Source organism: Leucoraja erinacea, chromosome 28 (genome assembly GCF_028641065.1).
Source record: "Leucoraja erinacea ecotype New England chromosome 28, Leri_hhj_1, whole genome shotgun sequence".
In the NCBI taxonomy this organism is placed as follows: Eukaryota; Metazoa; Chordata; class Chondrichthyes; order Rajiformes; family Rajidae; genus Leucoraja; species Leucoraja erinaceus.
Window position 1 is genome coordinate 7,400,076 of NC_073404.1, and position 13,838 is coordinate 7,413,913.

Genomic DNA, 13,838 nt, shown 5'->3' on the forward strand with positions numbered 1-13,838 from the left:
GGCGGAGTAGACATGATGGGCCGAATGGCCTGTTTCTGCTCCAACAACTTATGAACTTGAACATAGAATCTTGGGTTCTAAAGAGCGACTGTGTCAGGTGCAGGAACTACAGAGCTGCTGCAAGAAACTCTGTGGACTTATTTCTGCGTTTTTCTATCACCAGTTTTGGGACGCGGTGTTTGATGAGATTGTTTTATGATTCCTCTCTGTTTCTGCAACGGGGGACAATAAATCTTCCTCAAAGCTGCCTAGCATCAGTTCCTACACAATCGCATGGCGAGGCCCTGCCATGATGATCCCCTTCAATCCGTACATCATGGGGAGATAAGCCATCGGCTCAGCCCTTTGCTGGGCTTCTTGACCCAGGAGAAGCTTGCCGACAGGAGCTGCTGTTTGAATAGACCCGGAGGAGTGAATACGGGGTTCCTTATTCGATTCTTTTGTTGTTCTTTGTGGATGGCAGCTTTGGCTTTCCTGGCTTACGTCTGATCCATCTAAGCCAGGGCTTGTCTATTAGCCCCGATGCAGCTCTCTCTCTCAGCTCCCCCCCTCCATCCCATTGCTCTTCCATTCTAAGTCACAGGGAAAAAAAACATCCTGTGGTTTTAATCACTCCACGGCCAGTCAGACTGCCGGTGGATGGATTAACAAGACCAAGGACATGCAAGGGGGCTGGGATTGGTAGAGCCCCAGGGATCACCAAGATTTGTAGTGTTTAATTGCCATATGTACCGACAATGGAACCACAACATTCTTACTTGCAGCAGCATAACGGATCTGTAATCACAATACTCACAGATAACATTGAACAACGAAAAGGAAACTTCAATAAATAGATAACCACAATACCATTAGTTTAGTTTACAGATGCAAAAAGCTGGGGTAACTCAGCGGTCAGGCAGCATCTCTGGATAAGCGGAATCGATGACGTTTCGGGTCGAGACTCTTTAGTTTAATTTATTGTCATGTTAACTGAGGTACAGTGAAAAGCCTTTGTTGCGTGCTAACTAGTCAGTGGAAAGACAATACACGATTACATTCGAGCCATCCAAGTGTACAGATACATGATAAAGGGAATATTGTTTAATGCAAAATAGTCCGATTAAAGATAGCCTGGGGGTCTCCAATGAGGTAGATAATAGCTCAGGCTGTAGTTATTGATAGGATGGTTCAGTTGGCTGATAAGAGCTGGGGAGAAATTGTCCCTGAATCTGGAGGTGTGCCGTTTCACACTTTTACCTTATACATACGCCCGGACTAATTTCTGTTGTGTTGTGTCTTCTTTTTAAAAAAAAAATTTAACATGTAAATACTGATTCTGTTCTGTTCTGTTCTGTAGTTTTTGCAGGCATTGCCACTTTCATCTCACTGGACATCTTGTATGTGTATGTGACAAATAAAGTTGATTTGACTTGATGGGAGAGGGGAGATGTGGGAGTGGCCGGGGTGCGACTCGTCCTTGATTATGCTGCTGGCCTTGCAGAGGCAGCGTGAGGTATAAGTGGAGTCAGTGGAAGGGAGGTTGGTTTGTGTGTGTGATGGTCTGGGCTGCGTCCACAATTCTCTGCAATTTCTTGCGGTCTTGGATGGAGCTGTTCCCAAACCATGCTGTGATGCATCCTGATAAAAAGCTTTCAAAAACCCCAAATACCTTAGTGCAATCAAGACAGTTCATAGTTTTGTTGATGTTTGTAGTGTTCATGGTCCTGATGGTTGTCGGAAAGAAGCTGTTCCTCAAGCAGAGATAGGAAGAGGGTAGAGACCAGGGGGGCACTTGAAAGCCAGGATGCTTGTTTTAGCTTGTTGCTATGCGGCCAGCCAGTGTAGATCAATGTGCACCGTAGGTATGGATTAAGCTGAGACGCTGTAGTACGGACACTGAGCTACGGGCAGCTCCAGTGACGGGAATAGTCCAGGAAAGGCTTTGAAATCATGAAAGCATTTTGTTTAGAGATAGAGCATTGAAGCAGCCCCTTCAGCCCACCGAGTCCACACCGACCATCGATTACCCATTCGCACGAAAGGACATAAAGTGCTGGAGTAACTCAACAAGTCAGGCACTATCACTGGAGGAAAAGGATGGGTGATATTTCGGGTGGAGGCCTTTCTTCAGACTGAATCTGCAGTATTTGCAGATTCTTGTTTCAGCCACTCATACTAGTTCTGTAGCTTCTCATCCACTCCCTAAATATCAGGGGCAATCAGGGTCGGCACAGTGGCACAGCTGGCAGATTGCTGCCTCACAGTGCCAGAAACCCAGGTTCAATCCTGACCTTGGATGCTTTCTGTGTGGAGTTTGCACGTTCTCCCTGTGACCGTGTGGGTTTCCTCCAGGTGCTCCGGTTTCCTCCAATATCCCAAAGAGGCGCAGGTTTGTTGGTTAATTGGCCCTCTGTAAATTGTCCAGAATGTGTAGGGACTTATGGAAAGTGGGATAACATAGAGCTAGCGTGAACAGGTGATCGATGGTCAGCGTGTCCATGATGTACTTTTCAATCAATTCAATTGAACCAACCTAAAAACCCGCGAGTCTTTGGGATTTGGGAGGAAACCCACGCGGTCATGGGGAGAACATGCCAACTTCACGCAGGCGGTACCTAAGGTGAGTATTGAACCCAGGTCTCTGGCGCTGTCAACCGTGGAACCCCATTGATGAGAGTCACATAGGACAGGGGCTGCCGGGCTGGAGAAGAGTAATGTCACGGCAAATTTGGCAGCTGCCGGTGATTGAAGAGAAACCCGGTTCAGGATCTGGACGGCACAGTGGCACGGCGGTAGAGTTGCTGCTTTACAGCACCAGATGCCCGGATTCGATCCCGACTATGGGTGCTGTCTGTGCGGAGTTTGCACGTTCTTTTCTCCGGTTTCTTCCCACATTGCAAAGACGTGCAGGTTTGTAGGTTAATTGGCACCTGTAAATTGTCTCTAGTATGTAGGATAGAACCGGTGCTCAGGTGATTGCTGGTTGGCGCGGACTCGGTGGGCTGATGGGCCCATTTCCGTGCTGTACGTCTAAAACTGGTTCAGCTCTGGACGGTGTGTAGGTGTGGAGTGACCGGCGCTGTGAGTTAAGTCCAAGTACTGATCTCTCCATTAGGAAAGTAGAAGGAAAAGGCGGAGGGGCCAGGCGACAATTGGAAATCTCCTCCCGATTCTGTTATTTCAGAATGGAGATGTCCAATTAATTAGGAGCAGCAGTGTGTCTGTGCGGAGGCAAGATTGATAGAGTCAGGGGAGTGATTTGGGAGTTGAGTAAGCCGTGCTTTGGCAGTTCTGATGCGGATGCTCGGTACAGATGCTTTCCATCAGCTGTTTGGAAGAGCACCTTTTCAGCCGTAACGTAGGATTGGGCTCGTGCTTATCCAAGTGCGATTGTCAGTTATCGAGCGGCATGCTAAAAACTGCTCTTTAATTCTCCGTGTGGAGATGCGAGCAAGTGGCGGGGACGAGAGCGGGGACTGGTGCAAAGTGTCTGGCCTGCATTGACTCCTGCTGTCGACTGAATATCTAAGTTGCCCTGACCACCAGTGGGAGTCTTTTCAATTGGTTGCGGAAGAAACAGAATGTAAAACGCTGTCTTAAATGTTCATTATTGGTTAATTCTCTCATTTACTTGCCTGGTTGGTGGAATGAGGTTTTTTGTCGGTGAATATTCTTAAACCCAATGCAGCTTTTGAAATTCTGTTTTAAAGATCGCATCATAAAGTGTTTGGCCCACCTTGTTCTTGTCTGTGCACATGCCCTCTGGAGCCTTCTCCTGTCCATTATAACTCAACCCCAACGCGATATCCTTCTCTTCATTCACCCCCGCCATTTATAGGCTTTAATGCTTGGGCGGAGAGAGAGAGAGAGAGAGAGGCAGACAGAGGGGGAAAGAGATATGAGCAGAGGGAAAGAGAGGCATGGGTGGGCACAGAGAGAGGGAGAGAGAGAAGGAGGGAGAGATGGAGCGGGGTGGAGAGGTGGGGCAGGATGGAAAGGGATGATGAAGGGATGAGGATAATGAGGAGGGAGAGAGAGAGATGAAGAGATGAGGGAGAGATGACATGAGGAGGGAGAGGGATGAGGAGAGGGTTGAGCTGGGGCCAGTGAGGGGGTGTCTACTGAACCCTCTGCGTTGGGGGCGTGAATGGTGCCTGGAAGCACTGACTTTGCAGACTACCCCTGTGTCTAGTGTGTGTTAAACCCTTGGCACATCGTCAGGCGATGTTCGGGTCAGCTTGCCTTTAGCAGGCTTGATTGGGTCCAATTGACGAGAGTTCTATTGAGGTCAGGTAATTACCGCTGCGACGCGTACAGTCATTAAAACATTTAGTCACATCTTTCATCTGCGGCATCGGGATGGCTTTGTGAGGCGGTGGGCCGGAAAGAATGCTGTTTATTTGAGGTTGGGGGAACTTGTGTGAAACGTTAACCCTGTGTTGCATCGTGTATTGGAGTCTGGGAAGAGAGGCCATTTCCCAGGGCAAGCTTGTTAAAAGAGATGCTGGCTTATTGGGCCGTGCATTCAATCAGCAGCCAAGCTCCAAGCCCAATCTAAAATGAGGGAATAAAGGTCACCTTCATTATCTCCCTTTCTTCCCTTCTCCCTCTTTAGTTTGTGGGATGTGGCTCTCACCGGCCACGCCAGGGTTTTTAATCCTTGGTAAACCTGGCCCTGGGAAAGGTGGTTGTTGCTGCCATCTGGAATCCATGTAGTCCTTCCTGGTGAAGGTCCTTCACAGTGTTGGCCAGGGAGTTCTGGGATTTAGATCTGACCATGATGTGTTTCCATGTCAGGTTGAAAGAGGGAGGGTGCAGCCAACGCCAAGGCTCTGTGGGGGAGGACCACAGTCTAAGGTCCTTCCACTGCTGGACATGGGGGGGGGGGGCAGGGTATGGTGGAGGGAGGGAGAGAGAGAGTGATGAAGAGATGAAGAGGAGAGAGAGAAATTAAGAGATGAGCAACATTTTCCCCACAGCAGATATCAAGTTAATAGGAGTCGATAGGAACAGCAGATGCTGGTTCACACCGACGATGTCTGGAAGTAGGGACTCGACCCGAAACATCACCCATTCCTTCATTCCAGAGATGCTGCCTGTCCCGATGAGTCTGTCAAGTTAGTTGTCCCTATTCCCTATTTCCCTGTGGTCCTTATTTCCTCTTCTCTGGATAATATGCTCACATTTGCTTCCTCCCAGATGTAGAAACCATTATCAATTTAAAATGTTGTAAGATTGTAACCAGAACATTTTTACCACCATTACCAGATATTTCAAAATTCTGGGCTGTACATCATCCTGTTCTGATTATTCAAACAAAATTGTGTTCAAACCTTTGTTTGGTTGAATGACAATAACGGCATTCTAATTCAACAGTTTTCACACTCACCTGCTTCTCTCGTAGCTTTTATTCTCCCTGCCATAATTCCGTATTATAAATTTTCCCGTCTCTTTTAATAAGTGTCCCGCATTTGCCCTTGTTAGTCTTTTCCTGACACGTGACAATAAACTAAACTAAACTAAGTAAACATATCGAGAAGCTTCTAATCAATTCTAATCTTTCTCCCATATTCTATTTTTTGGTCATCTTTTGCTGAACATTGCTTTCTCCAGTATAGTACAGCACAGGAATAGGCCATTTGGCCCACAATGTCTACGCCCAACATGTCATCAAGATAAACTCTGCCTCCACATGATCCATATTCCTCCCTTCCCTACATATCCATGTGCCTATCTAAAGTGTGTCAGGATAAACTCTGCCTGGTTTACACTGAAGATCCATATTCCTCCCTTGGGGCAGGCAAGCATATCCATGGAGTGAAGGAACACAATCTAAAGTGCTGCCTGTCGGCTGAGTAAAGGGCCTGTAGACCTAATACACGACTGGAGTTTGCCCTTGACACATGAAGCAGGAGGTCGTAGCAAATGCTGGTCGTAGGTACCAGTGGGAGCAGATGCAAAATGTCTAAAAAAGGTTGTGAGTGAAGGAACACAGCATTTGTGTGTCTACTTCCTATCTAAAGTATTTTCCAGCATTCATATATTTTTCAGATGGTTGGACCACTTGTGTTGTATTGATTTGCCTAAAGGATTTTGTATCTGCTTCTAAACATTTAATACTGTTTGGAGGCGAGCTCTTACATTTAGATATGGTGACTGCATTGGGTAGGTAGCATGCACGAGCAACCACATTTACTGATGATGGAAGGATACATTTGCATACATTGGGTATGCAGGTAAATAATTTCACTGTGCCTTGTCACATGTAACAATAAAGTGTTCCATTCCATTCCAAATGTGGAGGCTTGTCCGTTCACCTGGGATGCTCCAACCTGGATAGTTTCATTTTAATTTAGTTTAGAGATACAGCACGGAAACAGGCCCTTCAGCCCACAGGGTCCCCACACACTAACAACATCCTACGCACAATAGGCACAATTTACATTTATACCAAGCCAATTAACCTACAATCATGTACGTCTTTGGAGAGTGGGAGAAAACCTAAGATCTCGGAGGAATCCTACACAGTCACGGGATGAACATACAAAATGTGTACAGACAGTACCCGCAGTCAGGATCGAACCCATGTCTCTGACGCTGTAAGGCAGCAACTCCTCCGCTGCCCTATTTTGCTACCCTATATGTCCATCGATGACCATTGTCTTCAGTTCAACACAAAGAATGTGAAGCCACACTTGCCAAATGCCGTCTTGATGGGTAGTGACTCTCACCCCACCCATGGGATTTAGTTGTTGGACCCCTGTTTGGACTAAGGCCTGGAGTTGTGTAGGTCTGGCAAAGACTATGTAGGGGGTCTATGCTGATGATCTTATCATTTGAGCACGTCATTTGATAGCACCATAAAGACATCATCTGCCATGATGTTGATTGGGAGTATCCCTGTATCCCAAGTGTCCCTGAAAAATATCACTTTTAGTCAAATGCAATATTGAGTATTGGTCCATGTTGGCTGTGGAGGAGGTGATTACAAGTGAATGCACGGGTTATGTAAAATTAAAGAAATGAGAGACATTTCAAGTAACCCGTGCATTCCTTCTTTCTCTTTCCCTCCCGCACACTAGTCCTGCTAGTTTTACTGTTCATATCCCCTCATTATCACCTCCCCCACAGCCAACAATGGACCTTTGTGGGCTGTTTGGCTGTTGAGCCGGCTCTGATTTGTTCTGTACCATTTTATATCTCAGTTTCTCTCTCCCCTAACTCTCAGTCTGAAGAAGGGTCTCGATCCAAAACGTCACCTATTCTATCCCCTACTCCCAATTCCTCCATCTACGCCCAGGATGAGATTTTCCATACCAGGGCATCGGAGATGTCCTAATTCTTTAAGAAACGGGGGTTCCCCTCCATTATAGATGAGGCTCTGACTAGGGTCTCCTTGATATCCCGCAGCTCCGCTCTTGCTCCCCCTCCACCTATTCGTAACAAGGACAGAGTCCCCCTTGTCCTCACCTTCCACCTCACCAGCCGTCGCATACAGCATATAATCCTCCAACGTTTTCCCACCTCCAACGGGATCCCACTACTGGCCACATCTTCCCATCCCCTCCCCTTTCTGCTTTCCGCAGAGACTGTTCCCTCCGCAACTCCCTGGTCAATTCATCCCTTCCCACCCAAACCACCCCCTCCCCAGGTTCTTTTCCCTGCAACTGCAGGAGATGGAACTCATGTCCCTTTACCTCCCCCCTCGACTCCATCCAAGGACCCTGACTGTCCTTTTAGGTGAGGCAGGGGTTCCTCGTCCAACCTCATCTACTGTATCCGCTGTTCCACGTGTCAACTTCTGTACATCGGCGAAACCAAGCGCAGGCTCGGTGATCGTTTCACTGAACACCTCCGCTTAGTCCGCCTTAACCTAACTGATCTCCCGGCTGCTGAATACTGCCCCCTCCCATTCTCAATCTGACATTTCTGTCCTGGGCCTCCTCCATTGTCAGAGTGAGGCCCAGCACAAATTGGAGGAGCAGCACCTCATATTTCGCTTGGGCAGCTTACACCCCAGCGGTATGAACAATGACTTCTCCAACTTCAAATAGCCTTTGCTTTCCCTCCCTATCCATCCCCTCCCCGATCCCAGTTCTCCCACCAGTCTTACTGTCTCTGACTACATTTGATCTCTGTCCAGCCCACTCCCCTGACATCAGTCTGAAGAAGAGTCTAGACCCGAAAAGTCACCCATTCCTTCTCTAATTCTGCCTGTCCCGCTGAATTACTCCAGCATTTTGTGTCGACCTTCGAATGAAACCAGCATCTGCAGTTCTTTCCTGCACATTTTCCCCATATCCCTTGATTCCGTTAGCCCTAAGAGCTATACTCCCTCTTGAAAACGTCCAGTGAATTGGCCTCCACTGCAAGATGTCCCCTTCTCTTCCTGACTCTTGTTTAATTCTTTGCCAGATGCAGTAAAAGCTCCAGCTATCACTTGAGAAAACTCAGTGCTTTCTGTTGGATTTATTATAATGGAATAAAGGTTCTATTGTACTGGAATATTGGCGACAAATTTTAGGAAAGATGTGAAGACTTTTAAAATACAATGGATTTACCAAAATGATTCCCGGGGGTTCTTCAGTTACATGGATAGTCTCGAGAAGTTTCATTTGTCTCCTTGAGTAGATAGACACATATATGAGGAGGTAGACACAAAATGCTGGAGAAACTCAGCGGGACAGACAGCATCTCTGGAGAGAGACGGGTGACGTTTCAAGTCGAGACCTTTCTTCAGATCCGATACGGGTACTTATAACAATTGAAAGGTCGAGACGGTAGCTGGAGAAAATCTATTCCCATTTGTGTGAGGGCCTACTTGTTGTGCTACTGCAAGTGAAGATTTCATTTCTCCATGTCGGGATATATGGCAATAAAACACTCTTGACTTGAAGAACCATGAGATTGATTGATTGATTGATTGATAGATACTAGGTACAGTGAGATTCATTGGTTTGCATACAATGCACAAGTATGTAAGGAGTCGCTATGTGTAGGGCCCCAACACAGTTACAAAAGCATGTAACTTCCTCTCCACCACCACCCCATCCCCACCCCACCTATGCCCCCTCCGAGTTGTTCTTTGTTCTCGTTGCCCCACCCCACACCGGGTCCCTCCTTGTTATTGGCGCCCCTCCCCACACCAGGCCCCTCATTGTTCCCTGTGCCCCCCCCCCCCCACCATGCCGGGTCCCTTTGTGTTCACAGATTCAGCGCAGACATTGAGATCTGTTCCCGTGCTGTACTGCTATTATGTACTATGAAAGTGATTGGCACTTTCATAGGTTTATTCCAGAACCTCACCACACATTGTGTATGGAGTCACTCTAGCCTCCCTCGGAGTGACTCCATACACAATGTGTGGTGAGGTTCTGGAATAAGCTGCCAAGGAATAGCAACGGAGGGTCGATTCAGTATTAGTGTTAAAGGGGAACTGGGGAAGTCCACCAAGGGGAACTCAAATTGAAGGGGCAGCTGGAGAAGGTGTGGGAATGTGATCAGATGGATTGGCTCTTGTATCCAGCGGGCATGGGAATGGTTTGCTGAATGGTGGGTGTCCTTCCATGCTGTAACCTTTCCGCGGCTCCATTTTGTTCATCTGTGTTTGGAGGTTTCACTCTGCCAGCGTTTCAAGTTTGCACCAACAGGAAAATCAATGATAATTTTGGCCAGCCTGCGTCTGTCCCCATTGGGAGCAGATTCCTACTTACCCGGCATAGTTTTTAGATGTTACTCTCTTTAATGTTGGCTCTCCTGGGTACACATTTGCAGCGTGGATGAATCTTATCCAAATTCTGGCATCAAGTGTATTCAAGATCAGGTGCAGCAATGTGTTGTGAACATCCCTCTGTGGGCCCAGAGCAAATGATGAGCTTCAGAGGAGGAGGGGGGGGGGGGGGGGGGGGGGGGGGGGGCTATCGCCTTTGTCTGTCTGGGCATGTCCCACTTCAGAAACATGAGGGCAGTGACTCAGCACGGTGCAGAGGGAGTGCTGCATTGTTGGAGATGCCTTAGTAGATGTTCAATCATTTTTAGTGTCGTTTAGAGATACAGCGCGGAAACAGGCCCTTCGGCCCACCAGGTCCTTGCTGACCAGCGATCCCCGCACCCTACACACCAGGGACAATTTACACTTACACCAGACCAATTGGCCTACAAACCTGTACGTCTTTGGAGTGTGGGAGGAATGTACCTGTACTAAACAAAACGATATCCGAGGTTACGGGGAGAAGGCAGGAGAATGGGGTTAGGAGGGAGAGATAGATCAGCCATGATTGAATGGCAGAGAAGACTTGATGGGTCGAATGGCCTAATTCTACTCCTTATGACATGACGCCTGTATCTTCTCTTCGCTGACTGGATAGCACGCAACAAACATGTTTTTCACAGTACCCCTGTACATGTGGCGATAATAAACTCAACTAAAACAAAAAGTCCATTTGGACCTCTGCTTATGTGTGTCCAATGAGCTATTTTGGTGTTGGGAAATGGAACTGTCCCTTTCCCCACAAGTGAAGGGGCTGGAGAGTTGCTGGGTTAAGTTGGCCCTGGGTTTTGACAGTACGGTATGTCTGCCACAAGTTGTAGGAAGGAACTGCAGATGCCGGTTTAAACTGAAGATAGACACAAAATGCTGATGTAACTCAGCGGGACAGGCAGCATCTCTGGATGGAAGGAATGGGTGATGTTTTGGGTCGAGACCCTTCTTCGGACCCTTCTTAAGTCTGAAGAAGGGTCTCGACCCGAGACGTCACTCACTCATTTCTTCTGTCCACAGATGATGCCTGTCCCGCTGAGTTACTCCAGCATTTTGTGTCTATGTCTGTCACAAACTTGGGAAGGTGTCCCGAGTTACCCTTGACAGGCGGAAGATGCAGACATAGCCAGGCTGCAGGTGCGCACCTGGGATTAAGCATTCGGCAATCCATTATTGCCAAGGTCAGTCAACAGTGAGATGCAGTGTTTTTGCGATAACATAAGATCCAGGTTGCAAACCACTGAAGTGAATAGAAATTGAGTTGTTATTTCACACTGAAGCTCACAGTAAGAATTGGATTTTCTTTTTGCATTAAGAAGCATCCAGTGCTATTTTATAAAAAGAGGCTGGTAACTGAACACTAGTTGGGTTTGCTGTGTGTTATTTAACAGCCCCACTTTCCGTTCTGTTCTCCGAGATCTTCGGTTTCCTCCCACACTCCAAAGACGTACAGGTCTATAGGTTAATTGGCTCGGCATAAGTTTAAAATTGTCCCCAAGTGTGTGTAGGGTAGTGTTTATGTGCGGGGTTCGCTGATCGGTGTGGACTCGGCGGACCTAAGGGCCTGTTTCTGCCCTGCATCTTAAACTAAACAAAAACTAAAATGAATATCCACCCCCCCTCCCCCAGACTCAATGGTGCAATTTTTGTTGTTGTCATTTTCAGGCATTAGCGGTGACACTTTCCCTCGTCTCTCAATTTGCCAGCTCTCATTTGAGTCCAGACCATGACTATGACCCGACCCCTTTTCGCAGCGCTGGATAAAGCTCAGAATGATTCCACTGCCCCCACACGCCTCCATCTTCAACCAGTCTCTGCTCTTAGTTGAGATCCCAACTTTAGCCAGACTGAAAGCTAAAATGTGAGCATGTTCCTGCCATGTTAAACGTTGCCGTGCATGGTGAATATTACATGGTTGTCAGAACAGATGGCAACTCAGCCATTGACCAGGCTCTGACCCGACCCTCGATATTTCTCGTCAGCCTATATTCCCTAATCGTGCTAGCCCTTCCCTTCACTTCTCTGGAATCTCTGGAACTCTCTGCCACAGAAGGTAGCTGAGGCCAGTTCATTGGCTATATTTAAGAGGGAGTTAGATGTGGCCCTTGTGGCTAAAGGGATCAGGGGGTATGGAGAGAAGGCAGGTACAGGATACAGAGTTGGATGATCAGCCATAATCATATTGAATGGCGGTGCAGGCTCGAAGGGCCGAATGGCCTACTCCTGCACCAATTTTCTATGTTTCTATCTTTCATAAGTTCACGTTCATAAGTGTTAGGAGCAGAATTAGGCCATTTGGCCCATCAATTCTACTCCACCATTCAATCATGGCTGCTCTATCTCTCCCTCTCAACCCCATTCTCCTGCCTTCTCGTCATAACACCTGACACCCGCACTAATCAAGAATCTATCCTTTTCTGCCTTAAAAAATATCCATTGACTTGACCTCCACAGCCTTCTGTGGCAAAGAATTCTACAGATTCACCACCCTCTAGACCCATAGACTCCCCCTATCTCTTTTATAAAAGCCAGGCATTCCTAGACTTAAAAGTTGGGATCTCAACTAAGGGCAGAGACTGGTTGAAGGTGGATGATGCTAATGGAGATGTGTGAGCGTTGTGGAATCATTCTGTGACCTTTATCCAGTGCTTCCTACAGGGGTTGAATCATACTCATGGTCGAGATGTTTAAGAAGGAACTGCAGATGCTGGAAAATCGAAGGTAGACAAAAGTGCTGGAGAAACTCAGCGGGTGAGGCAGCATCTATGGAGAGAAGGAAATAGGCAACGTTTCGTCCCGAAACGTTGCCTATTTCCTACGCTCCATAGATGCTGCCTCACCTGCTGAGTTTCTCCAGCACTTTTGTCTACCTCATGGTCTAGACTTCCTTTACCTGCAAACAGCCTCTCCTGGTGGGGATTTTGTGTCTCGTCTCGAGGTGATCCCTTCAATCTCTCTTTCCCCCCACTCAGTCTCCGTAGCCCCGCACATCGCTCTCATTCAAATGCCTATCCAGTTCTCTTTGAAGATACAGGCTGATTCTATTTCCCCCGCTCCTTCAGGCAGCCATTTGTAGATCCTTAGTATTTTCAGTGCCGAAGAAATATTGTCCCTTCACAGTTCTCCTTTTGTCCAAAAGTAATCCCTGGTCCTTGCACCATCAGGAATAGCTTCTTCCCCTCCGTTATCTGGCTTCCGGACGGTCCTCCCCATAAGCTGGTGTACGGTCCAAATCACCTCTACCCCATTGCGGACATTGGACTTTGTCTCTGGAACTGATGGTCTACATGGACTGATCTCCATCTACTGATGGAGTGCTCTCACCCCAACCATGGACTGTTTACCCTCCTACCATCCGGGAGGCGCTACAGGTCTCTCCGTTGCCGAACCAGCAGGTCGAGGAACAGCTTCTTTCCGGCGGCTGTCACTCTACTCAACAACGTACCTCGGTGACTGCCAATCACCACCCCCCCCACCGGACACTTATTATTATTTATTCAAATCGTTTGCTATGTCGCTCTTCCAGGGAGATGCTAAATGCATTTTGTTGTCTCTGTACTGTACACTGACAATGACAATTAAAATTGAATCTGAATTAAATCTGAATCTGATCTGATCTGAGAACTATATTCTCAACTCTGTTTCTTCCCCTTTGCTCTATCTATTGTACTTGAGTTTGACTTGATTGGATTCACGTAGCATACTATCTGATCTGTTCATATAGCGTGTAAAACAAAGCTTCTCGCTGTACCTCAGTGTGGCATGCCATGACAATAAGGATAAACCTAAACCTAATCTAGTTTTTATTTAAACTTTGTTTGTTAGTTCTGATATCTACTGAGGTTCAGTGTTTATAATCCTTTTGTATAAGAATTTCATTGTTCCCTTTTGGTACATATGACAATTAAACACTCTTGACTGTTGACTATTGGAGATAGTTTCCCTCTGTTACCCCAGGTAACTAAATAAGTCGTGACTTTGCTCATCTTGTGAGAACTGCACTTGGCCTCCTTTGTGCTCGGGATTGCTTTGAGTTCCCCCATCCCCCCCACCCCACGCAATTTATTGAAGCTGAACAAATCCAAAACTTCAAAAG

General features: G+C 47.2%; 1 protein-coding gene across 13 annotated transcripts in view; it reads left to right on the top strand.

The window, feature by feature from the left end:
* The window catches only part of msi2b (musashi RNA-binding protein 2b), a 431,971-nt gene that overhangs the window by 240,810 nt on the left and 177,323 nt on the right, over nt 1–13,838 (top strand). The window lies entirely within an intron of this gene.